Genomic DNA, 16,862 nt, shown 5'->3' on the forward strand with positions numbered 1-16,862 from the left:
AACGCCCCTGTTAAACAGGGGCAGAAAAATTGGGCCTTAGGCACTGGTGCTGGTGCCACGACACTGCAACCTCTCCCATATACTCTAGTTTTATTGCAGGAATTAGCCCTGCTGCAAAGCATTGCATCAAAAATTGTAATTAAATGCCACTGTTAAACAGGGGCAGAAAATTTGGGCCTTAGGCACTGGTGCTGGTGCCACGACACTGCAACCTCTCCCATATACTCTAGTTTTATTGCAGGAATTAGCCCTGCTGCAAAGCATTGCATCAAAAATTGCAACTAAACGCCCCTGTTAAACAGGGGCAGAAAAATTGGGCCTTAGGCACTGGTGCTGGTGCCACGACACTGCAACCTCTCCCATATACTCTAGTTTTATTGCAGGAATTAGCCCTGCTGCAAAGCATTGCATCAAAAATTGTAATTAAACACCCCTGTTAAACAGGGGCAGAAAAATTGGGCCTTAGGCACTGGTGCTGGTGCCACGACACTGCAACCTCTCCCATATACTCTAGTTTTATTGCAGGAATTAGCCCTGCTGCAAAGCATTGCATCAAAAATTGTAATTAAACGCCCCTGTTAAACAGGGGCAGAAAAATTGGGCCTTAGGCACTGGTGCTGGTGCCACGACACTGCAACCTCTCCCTTATACTCTAGTTTTATTGCAGGAATTAGCTCTGCTGCAAAGCATTGCATCAAAAATTGTAATTAAACGCCCCTGTTAAACAGGGGGCAGAAAAATTGGGCCTTAGGCACTGGTGCTGGTGCCACGACACTGCAACCTCTCCCATATACTCTAGTTTTATTGCAGGAATTAGCCCTGCTGCAAAGCATTGTATCAAAAATTGTAATTAAACGCCACTGTTGAACAGGGGCAGAAAATTTGGGCCTTAGGCACTGGTGCTGGTGCCACGACACTGCAACCTCTCCCATATACTCTAGTTTTATTGCAGGAATTAGCCCTGCTGCAAAGCATTGCATCAAAAATTGTAATTAAACGCCCCTGTTAAACAGGGGCAGAAAAATTGGGCCTTAGGCACTGGTGCTGGTGCCACGACACTGCAACCTCTCCCATATACTCTAGCTTTATTGCAGGAATTAGCCCTGCTGCAAAGCATTGCATCAAAAATTGTAATTAAACGCCCCTGTTAACCACTTGCTTACTGGGCACTTAAACCCCCCTCAGTCCCAGACCAATTTTCAGCTTTCAGCGCTGATGCACTTTGAGTGACAATTACGCGGTCATACAACACTGTACCCAAATTAAATTTTTATCATTTTTTTCCCACAAATAGAGCTTTCTTTTGGTGGTATTTAGTTACAGCTCGGAGTTTTATTTTTTGCTAAACAAACAAAAAAAGATGCAAAAAAAAAAAATCATGTTTTAATAGTTTGTTATAAAATTTTGCAAACGGGTCATTTTTCTCCTTCATTGAAGTGCGCTGATTAGGCGGCACTGATAGGCTGCATTGGTGGGCACTGATGGGCTGCATTGGTGGGCACTGATGGGCTGCATTGGTGGGCACTGATAGGCTGCACTGGTGGGCACTGATAGGCATAGTTAAGGCGGCACTAATAGGCACAGATAAGGCGGCACCGATGGGCACAGATAAGGCGGCACTGATGGGCAAAGATGGGCACAGATAAGATGGCACGGATGGGTGGCACGGATAAGTGGCACGGATGGGTGGCACGGATGGGCACTGATAGGTACCACAGATAGATGGGACTGATGGGCACTGATAGGTGGCACTGATAGGTGGCTCTGATAGGTGGCACTGCTGGGCACTGATGGGCGGCACTGCTGGGCACTGATGGGCGGCACTGGGGTGCAGCACCTTTGAGGCAGATTTTGGGTGGCACTGTGGGTGGCACTGCTGGGTGGCACTGTGGGTGGCACTGTGGGCACTGCTGGGTGGCACTGTGGGCACTATGGGCACTGCTGGGTGGCACTGACAGGGGGGCACTTACTTTATTTCAGGATGGCACTGCGGGTGGCAGGTGGGCACTGGCAGAGGGCAGGTGTCCGCTTGAATTGCTGGCCGTGATCGGGACTGATGTCCCGAACACGGCCGCCGGCGATCGGCTTTTTTTTTTCTCCTCGCGCTGTCAGCGCGAGGAGGAATACTAGCCGATTACCGGCTCCGTTTTATCACATGATCAGCTGTCATTGGCTGACAGCTGATCACGTGATAAGGGGTCGGGATCGACCCCTTACACGGATCGGTGATCAGGCGAGTCTCACGGACTCGCCGATCACAGGGGGCGCGCAGGCCGCTCGTAACCGGGACGACGTCAATAGACGTAGTCCCGGCAATCTAGGTCCGCGCTAATGCCGTCATCCGGCAATAGCGCGGTACCCAAGTGGTTAAACAGGGGCAGAAAAATTGGGCCTTAGGCACTGGTGCTGATGCCACAACACTGCAACCTCTCCCATATACTCTAGTTTTATTGCAGGAATTAGCCCTGCTGCAAAGCATTGCATCAAAAATTGTAATTAAACGCCCCTGTTAAACAGGGGCAGAAAAATTGGGCCTTAGGCACTGGTGCTGGTGCCACGACACTGCAACCTCTCCCATATACTCTAGTTTTATTGCAGGAATTAGCTCTGCTGCAAAGCATTGCATCAAAAATTGTAATTAAACGCCCCTGTTAAACAGGGGCAGAAAAATTGGGCCTTAGGCACTGGTGCTGGTGCCACGACACTGCAACCTCTCCCATATACTCTAGTTTTATTGCAGGAATTAGCCCTGCTGCAAAGCATTGCATCAAAAATTGTAATTAAATGCCACTGTTAAACAGGGGCAGAAAATTTGGGCCTTAGGCACTGGTGCTGGTGCCACGACACTGCAACCTCTCCCATATACTCTAGTTTTATTGCAGGAATTAGCCCTGCTGCAAAGCATTGCATCAAAAATTGCAACTAAACGCCCCTGTTAAACAGGGGCAGAAAAATTGGGCCTTAGGCACTGGTGCTGGTGCCACGACACTGCAACCTCTCCCATATACTCTAGTTTTATTGCAGGAATTAGCCCTGCTGCAAAGCATTGCATCAAAAATTGTAATTAAACGCCCCTGTTAAACAGGGGCAGAAAAATTGGGCCTTAGGCACTGGTGCTGGTGCCACGACACTGCAACCTCTCCCTTATACTCTAGTTTTATTGCAGGAATTAGGTCTGCTGCAAAGCATTGCATCAAAAATTGTAATTAAACGCCCCTGTTAAACAGGGGGCAGAAAAATTGGGCCTTAGGCACTGGTGCTGGTGCCACGACACTGCAACCTCTCCCATATACTCTAGTTTTATTGCAGGAATTAGCCCTGCTGCAAAGCATTGTATCAAAAATTGTAATTAAACGCCACTGTTGAACAGGGGCAGAAAATTTGGGCCTTAGGCACTGGTGCTGGTGCCACGACACTGCAACCTCTCCCATATACTCTAGTTTTATTGCAGGAATTAGCCCTGCTGCAAAGCATTGCATCAAAAATTGTAATTAAACGCCCCTGTTAAACTGGGGCAGAAAAATTGGGCCTTAGGCACTGGTGCTGGTGCCACGACACTGCAACCTCTCCCATATACTCTAGCTTTATTGCAGGAATTAGCCCTGCTGCAAAGCATTGCATCAAAAATTGTAATTAAACGCCCCTGTTAAACAGGGGCAGAAAAATCGGGCCTTAGGCACTGGTGCTGGTGCCACGACACTGCAACCTCTCCCATATACTCTAGTTTTATTGCAGGAATTAGCGCTGCTGCAAAGCATTGCATCAAAAATTGTAATTAAACGCCCCTGTTAAACAGGGGCAGAAAAATTGGGCTTTAGGCACTGGTGCTGGTGCCACGACAATGCAACCTCTCCCATATACTCTAGTTTTATTGCAGGAATTAGCCCTGCTGCAAAGCATTGCATCAAAAATTGTAATTAAACGCCCCTGTTAAACAGGGGCAGAAAAATTGGGCCTTAGGCCCTGGTGCTGGTGCCACGACACTGCAACCTCTCCCATATACTCTAGTTTTATTGCAGGAATTAGCCCTGCTGCAAAGCATTGCATCAAAAATTGTAATCAAACGCCCCTGTTAAACAGGGGCAGAAAAATTGGGCCTTAGGCACTGGTGCTGGTGCCACGACACTGCAACCTCTCCCATATACTCTAGTTTTATTGCAGGAATTAGCCTTGCTGCAAAGCATTGCATCAAAAATTGTAATTAAACGCCCCTGTTAAACAGGGGCAGAAAAATTGGGCCTTAGGCACTGGTGATGGTGCCACGACACTGCAACCTCTCCCATATACTCTAGTTTTATTGCAGGAACTAGCCCTGCTGCAAAGCATTGCATCAAAAATTGTAATTAAACGCCCCTGTCAAACAAACAGGGGCAGAAAAATTGGGTTGATGGCATCACCCAGAATCAGAAATGTTCTTCCAACATATCAGCGGAGGAGGAAGAGGATAGACAATCAACATAACAGGACAGTCACTCAGCATCAGCATAGGCAGTCTTGAAGGGATGTGATATTTCAAAAAAAATTATTCGGTTACATCAGCTTCAGGTGCTTGGTAGCTGTGGGTGATCCAAGACTGATTCATCTTGATGAAGGTCAGTCGATCAGCTGATTCTGTGGACAGGCGCACCCTGTGATCAGTAACAAAGCCACCAGCAGCACTGAAGGTGCGTTCCGAATGAACGCTGGATTCAGGACAGGCCAGTAGCTCAATTGCATACTGTGCAAGCTCTGGCCAGTGATCCATCCTCAAGACCCAGTAAGCCAGAGGATTTTCGGTGGGAAAGGTGTCCAAGTCTGACCTTGCCCCTAGGTATTCCTGCACCATGTAAATCAGACACTGGCGATGGTTGCTGGAACCGATCATACCTTGGGGCTGCGGACTAAAAAATTGTCTGAAAGCTTCAGTCAGACGGCCACCTTCTCCACCGCTCCTTCTGACCGATGCCTCAGCAACACGTTGTCCAGGACCAGGAGTTTGTAACCTCCCAGTCTCTGGGAACACGTTGCACAGACCTTTCTGCAAGGCCTCCCGGATATGTCTCATCCTCTGCTCCCTCTGCGATGGCAAGATAAGGTTGGCAACCTTACCCTTGTACCGTGGATCAAGGAGAGTGGCCAGTCAGTAATGGTCCCTCTCCTTGATCCGAAGAATACGAGGATCCTTCCGCAGGCTTTGCAGGATCAGGGAGGCCATGCAGCGTAGGTTAGCTGAGGCATTCGGTCCGGAGTCCTCTGGGTCACTAAGGACAACATGATCCGCAGCTACCTCCTCCCAGCCACGTTCAAGTCCACGGGTTTCTTGGGACTGTAAATCATCCCTACAAGACTGCTGCTGCTGCTGATGATGAGTGCCAGCCTCCACCTCCATGCTGACACAATCATCCTCCTCTTCCTCCTCCTCATCCTCTTCCTGTGTGATGGGTGGCACAGCAGGAACACTGTCTGGATAAAGGGGGCCTTGAGAGGCAAGGAAGTCCTCCTCTTCCTGCCTCTGTTCTGCCTCAAGTGCCCTGTCCATTATTCCACGCAGCGTATGCTCCAAGAGGTGAACAAGAGGTACAGTGTCACTGATGCATGCACTGTCACTGCTTGTGGCCTCCTCAAATGGTGACAGGACAGTGCATGCATCCCTGATTATGCCCCACTGGCATGGTGAGAAAAAACCGAGCTCCCCTTACCCTGTCCTGGTGCCGTAGTCGCACAGGTACTCATTGATGGTCCTCTGCTGCTTGTGCAGCCCCTGCAGCAAGGCGGTTCTTGGGCAGGTTCAACTCATTTTGGAGCTCAGCCAGCCGAGCACAGGCATTAAATGATTGGCGGAAATGCACACAGACTTTCCTGGCCTGCTTCAGGACATCCTGTAAGCCCGGGTACCTGCCCAAGAACCGCTGCACCACCAGGTTAAGGACGTGAGCTACACAGGGCACATGGGTCAGTTGTCCCTGTCGGAGGGCGGAGAGGAGGTTGGTGCCATTGTCGCAAACCACCATTCCTGGCTTAAGCTGGCATTGCGTCAACCACCTCTCGGCCTGCCTCTGCAGAGCTGACAAAACATCCGCCCCAGTGTGGCTCCTGTCCCCCAAACAAACCAGCGCAAGCACGGCATGGCATTGTTTTGCCTGCGTACTTGCGTAGCCCCTGGAACGCCTATGGAGCACCGCTGGTTCTGAGGACAGAGCACTGGAAGAGGCCATGGAGGAAGAAGAAGAAGAGGAGGGGGTGGAGGAGAGAGGTGTGTCACAACCAATAGTAGCATTTTGGAGGCGTGGTGGCGGAACAACCTCCAACACTACTGCACCTTGTCCTGCATCCTTCCCAGCTGCCAGAAGAGTGACCCAATGGGCGGTGAAAGACAGGTAACGTCCCTGTCCATGCCTGCTGGACCATGAGTCAGCGGTAATATGCACCTTACCGCTGACCGCCCTGTCCAGCGAGGCAAAGACATTGCCTTCCACATGCCGGTAGAGAGCCGGAATCGCCTTCCGTGAGAAAAAGTGGCGTTTGGGGACCTGCCACTGAGGAACCGCACATTGTACAAACTCACGGAAGGGGGGCGAGTCTACCAACTGAAAAGGCAGCAGTGGAAGTGCTAGCAATTTAGCCAAGCTAGCATTCAACCGCTGGGCATGTGGATGGCTGGGAGTGAACTTCTTTTGCCGGTCCAGCAGCTGGAGCAGGGACATTTGCCTGCTATAATCGGACGTGGGTGTACTGCTAGCAGAGTGCCTGGAAGCACTTGGCTGTGACACACCTAATTCTACACCTTCATTCCTCTCAGAGCAGGTTTCAGAGAGGACTGAAGGTCTAGTGGGGTTGGAGATGCCAGCTGATGAGGAGCAAGGAGAGGTCCGCTTTGTTCTTTGGTGTGGGTCTTTGAGGTACGCTTGCCAAGGAGCTGCATGGCAGGTCAACATATGTCTGGTCAAGCATGTGGTGCCCAAGCGGCTGATGTTTTGGCCACGCGAAATACGCTTGAGACATATGTTGTAAATAGCAGCGGTGCAATCTGATGCACTCGTCTCAAAAAAGGCCCACACCAAAGAACTTTTAGAATAACGCGCAGAGGCAGCGCCCTGCAGAGGCGGAGCTCTGCGGTGTGATTCAGTGGTGTGCTGCCCCTAAGCTGGCCCCCGGAGGGCATCCTGCCTCGTTGGACATGTGCCTCCTCCTCCTCCTCTCTCCTACCAGGCACCCACATGGAGTCAGTGCCCTCATCATCCCCTCCCTCTTCACCGCTGTAGCAAACCTGGCAATATGCTGCAGCTTGTGGAACATGACTGCCAGATTGCTGTCCTTCTTGAGCATCCCCTCTCTCTGCATTCACGCTACTACCTTCCTCTAGCTGAGTGTCATCATCAGAGGCTACAAAACACTGGGCATCCTCCTGGAGCATGTACCCAACACTGTGCTCAAAGAGTTCAGGAGACTCCTCAGGAGGACGTGGTGGGTCTAGGGAAGGAGTCACTGATGATGACATTGAGAGGAGGGAAGACAATGCGTTGGCAGCTGCTTTGCTTGTACCCTGAGACTGGGTGAGAGAGGATGAGGAGGATGAAGAGGGCTTGGTCATCCACTCTACCAAGTCGTTGGCATGTTGCGGCTCAACATGTCCAGCTGCCAAAAAGAAGGACAAGCGTGTCCCATGGCCACGTGCTGATGATGACGATGCACCGCGTCCACGACCAGCACTGTTGTCTCTAGACACAGAGCCTGCTTGCCCTCTTTTATCGGCTCGCGCCTGTCTGCCTCTCCTTGCTGGCCTTCCAGACATGGTAATGGCCTTAAGGGAGTTGGGAAAAACAGAAATTGGGTTGTGTATATTGTGCTGGAGGCACACAACACCCACTAACTCCTGCAGATGCCTTTATTATAGAACACCAGCAATAAAGGGTAAATACAGATGTATACTGTGTTGTGCTGGAGGCACACACAACTTCCATTAACTCCTGCAGATGGCAGATGGCTCAAATAGAGAAGATCTATGTAGGTGAATATAGCGGTGTGTACTGGGTACAGAGCACGCAGACAGCACGCACAAGCTCCTAACACTGACTGCAAGCTCTATTATAAAAGATAGATATATCGCTAGCTATATAGGTGAGGTGAATATAGCGGTGTATACTGTGGTCAGGGCACGCAGACAACAACCACTACAGAAGAGCAAGATCGAAAAATCGGCTGATAACGATCGGTGTATACTGTGTTGAAGGTACACAGAACACACACTAACTGCTTCAGACGCCAACACACTACACAAGGCCGCCGCGCTGGCGGCCTTATATAGTGTGGGGCATGTACTACACAGCCTGAGCTATGATTGGCCACAGGCATCCTGCCTGTGGCCAATCATGGCTCTCCTCGCTGCCGGCGCTGTGATTGGCCAAGCATGCGGGGTCACAGTGCATGCTTGGCCAATCATGAGCCAGCAATGCACTGCGCCATCGCAGTGCATTGTGGGCCGTGAGCGCCACACGAATTTGGCGCGATGGCCCATAACGTTTGGAATTCGCCAAACGGCGAACAGCCGATGTTCGAGTCGAACGTATGTTCGACTCGAACAAGAAGCTCATCCCTAGCCCTGACCTCGGTCATGCGGTCATCTCCGTTGGTCCCCCCTGCCCTTCCAGGTTATGGCTCAGTTAAAGATCTTGTCCTGGATTGTCAGGGGGCTTAACCAAAAAATGTAACGTTCCCTGGTTTTTGACTACTTGAAAAAATATTTGTTATTTGTATCCTCCAGGAGACACACTGAGTGGGGGGAAGGATAATGGGCCTAAAAAGGCCATGGGTGGGTCGCCATTATCACGCCACACATTCCAGCTATGCCCGAGGGGTTATTGTCCTGGTTGACAAGACCCTCAATTTTGAGCGTCTTGATATTGTCACAGACCAGGAAGGGAGGTATGTGCTGGTGCACACAAGAATAGACATGATAGAGATGGTGTTGGTGGGTCTCTACATGCCACCACCGGCCAGTCTGTCTCTGCTACACAAACTGACTGCCCTAATTGCCCGGTTCCACACTGACAATGTAGTCCTAGCGGGGGACTTTAATATTCCTCCTAACCCGTCTCTGGATAGGTTATCCTCTGATCAGGCTGCTGACTCGGCACTCTCTCGGTGGGCCCGGGTGTTTGGGCTGGAGGATGTGTGGAGGTGGAAACACCTGTCAGATCGCAGGTATAAGTGCCATTCTTCCTCTCACAATACTCTCTCCTGTATTGACCTTGTCTATGCTAGTGTAACTATGCTTCCCAAAGTTCTAGGAATCAAGATGCTCCCTCGGGCATCTCTGATCACTCCCCATTACTGTGTACACTGCAAACCTCTACCCCCCAGGGGGATAGACTCTGGCTTCTCTCTAGGAAATGGATTGAGCACCCCACTATAGCCATAGAGATGGCCAGAGAAATACAGGGATTCTGGTCATCCAGCGCCGACACCTCGTCGAGGGGGATAGTCTGGGATACATTTACAGCCTACATGAGAGGTTGTTATCTCTCATCCATTGGCCAGGAGCGTAGGAATGATAGGATCACAATAGAGGAGGCAGAAGCCAAGGCCCAGGACCTTGAAACCCGATTTACCCTCACCGCCAACCCTATCACGGCGCAGGATATGAAAGTAGCCTACCGGGAGGTGGTACTGCTTAGGGTAGCCAGGGCAAACAAACACCAACTGGCCCAGACACAGAGGATCCTCGAGCAGGGAGACAAGACAAGGAGACTGTTGGCCTTGATCTCTAGGGAATAGGCCCCGGTCTCCACTATACCCCGTATCCATAACAGGGATGGGACACTGGTAACAGATCCTGTCGACATAAATGCTTGTTTTGCGGAGTTCTACACCACTCTTTACTCCTCTAGGGCACGGTACTCCCATGGGGAGCTGTGTGCTTTCCTAGAGGGGGTGACACTCCCTACCCTCACTCCCACAGCTAGGGACAGCTTAGACTCCCTGATCACACTAGAGGAGGTCCGACTAGCACTGGGGTCCGTGCAGACGGGAAAAACCCCTGGGGTGGATGGGATACACCCGCAATTCTATAAACAATATATGGAAGAGGTGACTATTAGAATGCACGACATGTTTACGAAGACCCTACAGGAGGAGGATCTCCCTCCATCTATGGCACAAGCCATCATAGTGGTGATACCCAAACCTGGGAAGGACCCCCAAATATGCTCTTCCTACGGACCCATTTCCCTACTCAACTCTGACGCAAAAGTGCTGACTAAAATTCTTGCTGGGCGGCTGAATGATATCATACTCACCCTAATTCATAAGAACCAGTCAGGCTTTATGCCAGGAAAGGGGACTGACATCAATGTCTGTAGGTTGTATACTGTCTTGGCCTCTGGGGATGGAGAGGGAAAGAAAGAGGTGGTTGCCTCCCTAGACGTGGAGAAGGCCTTTGACTCTGTAGAGTGGGGCTATCTCTGGGAGGTCCTCTGCAAATTTGGATTTGGTCCGATCTTTGTCTCCTGGGTCAGGGCAGTGTGTAAGGCCCCCACAGCTAGAGTGCACATGGGGTACGGTTCTCTCCCCGCTTTTTCCCTTGCACAGGGGAACCAGACAGGGGTGCCTCCTCTCCCCGGGGCTCTTTACGCTGGCTATTGAACCTGTGGCGGCTCTCCTCCGATCCTCTCTTGAGGTCTGGGGGATTTTCAGGAGCCCTCTGCAAGAGAAGTTGTCACTGTACGCTTATGATACCTTGTTGTAACTCAGGGATGACGGGACCTCGCTGAAAGAAGCTCTATCGATTATTGACAAATTTGGACAGTTCTCGAGTATACGTATAAATTGGGGGAAGGCAATTTTATTCCCACTACACTCTGGGGCTGGCCCCCGCAGGCAGATGGGCAGCTGTAGAGGGTCTCTCCATTTAGATACCTGGGAGCGGAGATACATCGAGATCTGAAGCAGTATATCACCCTTAACCTATGTTCAGTGGTCACCCAGCTAGCCCAGAAATGTAACATGTGGAAATCCTTGCCCTTATCGCCTGTGGGACGTGTTAATCTAATTAAAATGTAGTTTCTGCCCAAGTTTACTTACCTCTTCCGCCAGACCCCTGTGCCTATACCTAATAGATTTTTCAAATAACTAGATGGAATAATCACGTCCTTTGTTTGGAATGGAAAAGCCCCTAGAATAGCCAGAACAACCCTTCAATTACCCCTTGCACTGGGGGGTCTGGCATTACCTTGTTTCTTGAAGTATTACTGGGCTGCGGTCCTGGTGACTATCAAGTGGTGGCTCTCTGAGAGACCAGCCAACCCCGAGTCCTCGTTGGAGGCGGCATTGTTGGGTTACTTATGTGGAATTGAGAAACCTGATCCATAGGGGGCCCTGATATAACCTGGGGATAACCCTTCTGATGCACATGACTCTCAGGGTGTGGGAACTAGTTAACAGGCAGGTGGTGGATCCAGGGGTGTGGGCCCCGGCGACCCCCTCTGGGGGAACCCCCGCCTGCCCCACTTCCACTCCATCCCTGATCCAATTGTCTGGGCCAGGCATGGGGTCATAGCATTAGGGGACATAGTATTTCTACTTGCCTCTTGCAGTTTCGGCAAGGGACAGGTTTATACAATTGAAATTTCTCCATGGGCATACTACTCCCTGGCACACCTGGCAAGAATTTATCCTGCCCGACCGACTACATGCCCTAGATGCAAATCAGATGGTGCTGACTTTTTCCATACGGCATGGTCCTGCCCAGGAATGGTGGAATTTTGGAAAGATGTCCTGACTGACATTAATACTGTAGGGAAAATGACGGTCCCATTTAGCCTTCTACCTCTCCTGCTGGGTATTTGCCATTTTCTTGAGGTCTCCTGGGGGAAAAAACTGTTTATTTTCTACACCACACTTTACACAAGGAAAGCAATTCTATTGCAATTGAACCAGCCCCTCCCCCCCACTAAACAATTCTGGCAGTCCTTGGTGAACACAGCACTGCCGCTATACAAATTGACGTATCTGGGTAGAAACTGTCCCAAAAAATTTGGGAAGATCTGGGCAGCATGGGTGGAGGCGAAACACTTGACCATTGATTGAGCCTTTGCAGCATGGTCTAATAGGATCCCCCTCCCTGTATGGTATATGGACCCTCCACTAGCACGATTACGATAAGTATGTAAAGACACTTGGATATTTGTCTGTATTTTTTTTTGCAACCTGTTAATGTATGTTTGCTTTTGAAACTATAAATAAACTATATGTTAAACAAAAAAAAAGAAAGAGTGTCAGGGGCGGGCGGAGTTTCACACATGCGCAGTGTATATAAAGCGTGACACACCTGCGTCATACGTACGATCTGTGATCGGAGGATGGAGTAACGGAAGCGGCGATTGTTTTAAAAAAGGTACAATTATAACTTGGTGCATCAGTTGCCTACACTGCTTATAGATTGAGACCTATATTGGGTCAAGATTAGGAGAGTTTCGCCTGACATTAGGGTTTGTCTTGTGTTGTGTCTTGCAGAGAAAATGGATCCCTTCAATGATAGGAAATTTCTAGGAATAGTCATTGATATGTTCAGGGAGCTGCCCTGTCTGTGGCAGGTGAACCACCCGTTTTATAATAATCCAACAAAGAGGCAGACAGCGCTGGAGAAACTGCTTGAATTTGTAAAGCTGGTGATTCCCACAGCAGTCATCAAGTATTTAATGTCCAAAATTGGTAGCATGAGGAGCACTTACGAGAGGGCGCACAAGAAGGTCCAGGATTCCCTGAGATCAGGAGAAGCAGATTACATTTATGTACCCAGGCTGTGGTATTATGGCATACTGCATTTTCTGTCAGACCAGAGGGAACCCAGGCCAGCACTCTCCAGTCTTCCTTCAAGGCTTCCTTCCCCCCCAGCTGAGGCTTCCGACGACCAACCTGGGCCTTCCAGGCAGCACCATGTGGAGGAGCCCAGCTTGAGTCAGGTATAGCATTCTTCAAAATATTTCTGGTTTCCAAATTAATGATGTTAAATATATATTAGTTTTGATAACTAATTTATGATTTCATAAAGTGTTTTACATATCAATAGACAGTAGTGGCCACAAATGATTGGGACAAGACTGAAAAATGCTGGTGTCAGAATGATAGTTTTTTCTATTTATTAACATTCAATTTGCAACAGTCATGAGCTGAAAATTGTGTGTGATTGATGAACCAAAAAAGAAAACTATGTCCCTTTTTCATATACAGGAAAGTCTCAGCCAGGAGGAGGCCATGGAAAGTGGCAGCCAGGAGGTGGCCGGGCCCAATAGCCTGCCCGAATCCCAGGTCCCTCCCCTCGGCCTTCCACAAAAAGTGCCAGGAAGAGGAGTAGCCTGGAGGAGGCAGAACTTGGTATAATTCTGAAGGCTACTGCGGCCCTCAGAAACCCCCCCAGTCTTCAAGAGGACTATGCCTACATGACAGCCTGCAAAATGCTGGCAATGGAGGAGGGCCAATGCCTTTTATGTGAGGAAGTGATCTTGAAAGCCCTAAATAAAGGGTTGAGGGACAAACTCACTAGCCATGAGTTGAACCATGGTCCTCCTCCTTTTCCACCTCCTGCCTCAACTCCAACACCAGAGCCACAGCCTTGAAGGAAGTGTGTAAGGAAGACCAGAGAGTGATGGCCTGGGTTCAGTCTGGTCTGACAAAAGATGCAGGCTGTGGTATGACCACAGCCTGGGGACAGATATGTCATCTGCTGATGTTCCCCATCTTTTGTAGTCCTGGACTGAAGTGTGCTCACTATTATATGGACTCCTCAGGCTAGAAAATAGTGATGTGTGCCCAGGGGTATAAAGGCTTCGCCAATTTCAGCAGTTTCTTCAGCGTTGCCTTCCTCTTTATTTTGTTATGGCCCAGAATAAATGGCTATTTATTTTTCTTAAATACTTTCCTATGTGTTTTACTTAAAAAAAAAGTTTGTTTGTGAGTAGGCAGGTACATTTCCTAAATACAATGTAAAATTAACAATGGACACCAACACCAACCAAGCTCCTTGAGGTTAAAAAATACAAGATAATCATGGTATTGTGGTAACTTTACACACAAAATGAGAAATAATATTATGGAGAGCACTAGAAAAAAATAAATAAATGTAGATCTTGATAAAAAAAGAAGAAGAAGAAGAAACAATAATTATAACATTATTATGGAGATCTGATGAAAAACAAAATTAACCGCTTCGCGCCCGCTCTATAGCCGAAAGATGGCTACAGATCGGACGCTATCTGCCGGGAGGCCGTCCCTGGACGTCCTCCTGTTTACTTACCCTCTGCGCGCCACCGCGGGCGCGCATTGGGGAAGTTGTGGCCCCGGACACAGCCAGTCACAGATCGCTGTAAACGGCCAATCACAGCGGCTGTTTACAGAACGATCGGCGTGTCCAATGAGAGATGATCTCATATGTAAACATATGAGATCATCTCTCAGTGCCGCTTTCCCTCCTAACACAGACAGCGTGTGAGAAGGGAGAGATGAACGGCTGCAGCAGCCGTAAGTTAAAAAAAAAAGAAGTGCCATCCGCCCCAGTGCCATCCTCCCCCAGTGCCATCTGCCCCAGTGAAATCCTCGCACCAGTGCCATCCTCCCCAGTGCCACCTGCCCCCAGTGCCACCTGTTAGTGCTATCTGTCCCCAGTGCCACCTGTTAGTGCTATCTGTCCCCAGTGCCACCTGTTGTCAGTGCCATTTGTCCCCAGTGCCATCTGTCATCAGTGCCACGTATAAGTGCCATCTGTCATCAGTGCCACGTGTCATCAGTGCCACGTAGGGCCATCTGTCATCAGTGCCACATATTAGTGCCATCTGTCATCAGTGCCACATATCAGTGCCATTTTTCATCAGTGTCACCTGTCAGTGTCACGTGCCATCTGTTGTTAGTGTCACGTGTCATCAATGCCACTTATCAGTGCCATCTGTCATCAGTGTCACGTGTCATCGGTGCCACGTATTAGTGCCATCTGTCATCAGTGACATGTATTAGTGCTATCTGTCATCAGTGCCACGTGTCATCAGTGCCACATAGTGCCATCTGTCATCAGTGCCACGTATCAGTGCCATTTGTCATTAGTGCCACCTGTCAGTGTCACGTGCCATCTGTTGTCAGTGTCACGTGTCATCAATGCCCCTTATCAGTGCCATCTGTCATCAGTGGCACGTGCCATCGGTGCCACGTATTAGTGCCATTTGTCATCGGTGCCACGTATTAGTGCCATCTGTCATCAGTGCCATGTATTAGTTCCATCTGTCATCAGTGCCTTGTGTCATCAGTGCCACGTATAAGTGCCATCTGTCATCAGTGCCACGTATAAGTGCCATCTGTCATCAGTGCCACATATTAGTGCCATCTGTCATCAGTGCCAAGTGTCATCAGTGCCACGTATAAGTGTCATCAGTGGCACGTATCAGTGCCATCTGTCATCTGTCATCAGTGTCACGTGTCATTGTCCTGGTGCTCCAGGGCCTTCAAAAGTGTAATAGGTAGACAACAAGTTAGATGTGTAATTTACGCTCCTAGAACACGTGATGGCGCTCCCTGCATGTTGGGCCTCTCTATGTGGCCAGGCTGTGAAAAAGTCCCACACATGTGGTATTGTAATACTCAGGAGGAGTAGCAGAATTTTTTTGGGGGTCTCATTTGTGGTATACACATGCCATGTGAGAGAAATAACCTATTACAATGACAATTTTGTGGAAAAAAAAAAAAAAAATCTTAATTTTGCTAAGAATTGTGGGAAAAAATGACAACATCAAAAAGCTCACCATGCCTCTTACTAAATACCTTGGAATGTCTACTTTCCAAAAAGTGGTCATTTGGGGGGTATTTGTAAGAAGTGAGATAGGCCACCAGTACATCAGATGTGATCAATTTTGTATGATTCGCACCACAGCTTGTAGACTCTCTAACTTTCACAAAGACCAAATAATATCCACTAATTTGGGTTATTTTTTACCAAAGATATGTAGCAGTATAAATTGTGGCCAAAATGTATGAAGAAAACAAAGAAATATGCGTTTTTTTTCAAAATTTTCAGTCTTTTTTCATTTATAGCGCAAAAAATAAAAACCCCAGAGGTGATCAAATACCACCAAAAGAGAGCTCTATTTGTGGGAAAAAAAGGACAAAAAATTCATTTGAGTACAGTGTTGCATGACTGAGTAATTGTCATTCAAAGTGTGAGAGCACCGAAAGCTGAACATTGGTCTGGGCAGGAGGGGTGTTTAAGTGCCCAGTAGGCCCAGTAGGCAAGTGGTTAATATTATTCATGAGATCACGAGAAATAATAAAGGAATCATTTTGTGAGAACTCTGTTTGAATATGAGCAGAAAAACAACTTCATTCTTCTAGCATTCTAAAGAAGAAGAGAATGTGCAGCATTAGGCCGGGTACACACGGGCGGATTGTCTGTCCAACTTAGTCCGCTGAACCGTGTTTCAGCGGACAATCCGCTCGTGTGTGGGCTTCAGCGGACTTTTTCAGCGGACTGTCTGACGAACAAAGTCTTACGGAATTTCCGTAATTTTGTCTGTTCAAACTTGGTTTTGTCCGTCGAAACTTGGTTTCAGCGGACAGTCCGCTCGTGTGTAGGCAAGTTGGACGGACTAAGTATGGCGCATGCTCAGAAAGAATTTACACGGCCGAAGGTTGCATTGCAGTGTATAGGACGTCGTTTTTCTAGTCCCGTCGTACGTGCTGTACACGTCATCACGCACGCTTTCAGCGGACTGTCTGCTCATCGTGTGTGGTTAAGTCCGTTCATTCAAATTTTGAACGGACTGTCTGTCGGATTTTCTGACGAACTTAGTTGGGCAGACAATCCGCCCGTGTGTACGCGGCCTTAAACTATAAAAAAATTGCAGCGT

Source organism: Lithobates pipiens, unplaced genomic scaffold, assembly GCF_037356315.1.
Source record: "Lithobates pipiens isolate NorthernLeopardFrog02 unplaced genomic scaffold, aLitPip1_a1.2 Scaffold_27, whole genome shotgun sequence".
Taxonomy (NCBI): Eukaryota; Metazoa; Chordata; class Amphibia; order Anura; family Ranidae; genus Lithobates; species Lithobates pipiens.